This window comes from Octopus sinensis, linkage group LG10 (assembly GCF_006345805.1).
Source record: "Octopus sinensis linkage group LG10, ASM634580v1, whole genome shotgun sequence".
In the NCBI taxonomy this organism is placed as follows: Eukaryota; Metazoa; Mollusca; class Cephalopoda; order Octopoda; family Octopodidae; genus Octopus; species Octopus sinensis.
Window position 1 is genome coordinate 47,736,486 of NC_043006.1, and position 3,010 is coordinate 47,739,495.

The window sequence follows — 3,010 nt, forward strand, 5'->3', positions numbered from 1 at the left end:
ACGTGCACACATACAAACAAACAAATAAACACATACACACAAACAAATGCACACACATGTAAAAGGCGATGCTTATCTATATTCTTTATTGGTGAATTCATGATAGATTCTCTAAATAAGTCTCACAAAACTCAGAGAAAATGTTTGTGCCGTGTAAGAAAGAAATAATAGCAACATTAACTCCTGAGAAATCCAACAACAACAACAACAACAACAAAAACAACAACAATAGCAACAAGAACAGTTGTAGACGCAGCAAAGTAAATATAATGAACCTTGTCTGCAGTAAAATCAACTTATAATGGAACTTTAGACTTCGAATAAGCCGGGAAGATTTATGGAAACGATAAGAAAGCAAGGAGAAGTCAAAAAAATATTAAAACGATCAAGACATCAACAACTCGAACAAGAAGTAAACAATAGTCGATATAGCTATAAATATCAGCACCAGGTTTGGCAGGATGATGGGCAGGTCTTTGAAATGTAGACGATAGATATGGTTGCAATCTGTTGGCAGTAAGCTGACTTCACAAAAGAATTCAATCAGGTTTATATATAAAGACATTACTTCTTGATGAAAGAAACGCTTGTGCATGCATGCACGGTTGCATGTTCGTGAATTCGGATGTAAGTATAAATTCGCGAATATGCGCCAGTCTCAATGTAGGAGCGCGTATCTGAATACATAGGCGTGTATTTAAGTGTGTATGCGTGTGTGTGTGTGTGTGTGTGTGTGTGTGTGTGTGTATGTGTGTGAGTGTGTGTGTGTGTGTGTTTGTGTGAGCGTGTTTGTTCGAGGGTTTCGGCGCCTGTGTTTGTACAACATATGGTTGTGTTTGGTATGTGCAATTGTACAGGGGATTATGTGTGCCTAGATTTGTGCGTCGAAGATTGTTCCGGTAGGTGTATTAGCGATTGCTGTTACGTATGCTGTTAATTTTCAGATAAAGTACAGACGATTGATGTATATATTATTGATGGGCGTATCTGAGACTGTATATATATGTTTGTATTTCTATATTTATATACATATATATGTGTGTAAGTATATATATATATATATATGTGTGTGTGTGGTGTGTGTGTGTGTGTGTGTATGCATAATATATATACATATATACATATAGGTATATATGAATATGTGAGAGAAGCCTCGTAGCTTAGTGGTTAGGCTGTTGCACTCATGATTACAAGACTATAGTTTCAATTCTTCCATGGAACGCTGTACTGTGTTCTTGACCAAATTATTTAATGTCACATAGGCCCAGTCCACTCAGCGGCAAATGTGAGTGAGTGGGGATACACTGCAGAGTCCAGAAAACTAGCCTTGCGATCCTATGATAGATCGTTAGCCACTACACACATTTTTTTTCTCTCCTTGTTTCTCTCCTTGTTTTTCTGTGTCCCTTTCTGTAGAAGAGCGTAGGCTCGGAACGTAAAAGACTTATATATATATATATATATATATATAATATATATATATATATATATATATATATATATATATATATATATATATATATATATAGCGATTCGGCAAAGAGACCGATAGGATAAGTACCAGGCTTACAAAGAATATGCCCGGGGGCGATTTCTTCAAGTAAAAGGCGGTGCTCCTGCATGGCCAGTCAAAATGACTAAAACAATAAAGGAGTAAATTAGCAATAGAGTATATATATATATATTGTTGTATCTCACAGATTTTTTTGTGTTTTTTTTTTTGTTTTGCAGACTCGCTGATGTAGCAGATACGGGAGTCGAGCATTTCTCTTATTACAATTTGATATGCGTTTTATTCTCTGAACCTCAAGTGCAAAAGAGTTACTGGACATAAAGGAACATTAATGTAACTCTGTAAATGTCGATGACCTTTTGAAAAGACATCAGTGCATCAGATATACATCAGAGCATCTACTTTATTACAAGAGTAATATTACAGACAATATTCACAAATTAGTTGTCACACTTTACAATACCATTAAGTGTATAATCAAGTGACCCGAGCAAATATAAAGCGGGAAATGGCAGTTTCTGTCCGTGTGTGTGTGCCTGTCTCTTTCTCTCTCTCCCCCTCTTTCTCTCTTTTTATGTACATATATACACATTCATACATTAACGCGCACACAACATATATATATATATTTGTATATATGCATGCATGTATGTATGTATGTATGTATGTATGTATGTATGTATGTATGTATGTATGTATGTATACATGTATATATATATATATATATATAATATATATATATATATGTATGTATGTTGGCCTGCTCGCCTAGCCAGCGGGGTGGCGTCATTTGAAGGCTAAAACAATGCGAACGCATTGTGACCAGCGATGTGTAACAACATCTGATGGTCTGGTCGGTCACGTGATCACGTGATATATATGTATGTATATGTGTGTGTATGTGTGTGTGTGTCACAGAAGATACATACGTAGCCCACACATACGGTGATAAATATAAATATACCTATATGTCACCAACAAATTTTTAACTCACAGAAGCAAATAACGGAAATCCAACCGTAGAAGAGAACAAAAGGAATAAATACAGGACAAATATAAATAACAGTGGAAAGGAAGAGTGGCAGAAGGGATGAAGCTTGTCCCGTGTGGTGAGTTAACCTTGTGTTATATCTGATTTACAGAGTGTTGGTAATATAAACAGTAATTTTACAACATGACACTTCTTACGGTGACGATCGTCCATAAAATATGCATAGATTTATAGATACATTCGGGAGATATCATCATAAAATATATTTACGCATTCATATTATAGTACATGCACCTCTCTGACTTTGTGTCGTGCTCTCACTTTTTTCTTATTCTCACTCTTTTTTCACTCACTCTTTCGTTATCAATATATATTTATATATATATATATATATATAGATAGATAGATAGATAGATAGATAGATAGATGATAGATAGATAGATAGATAGATAGATAGATAGATAGATATAGATAGATAGATAGATAGATAGGTGGATGGATATTCA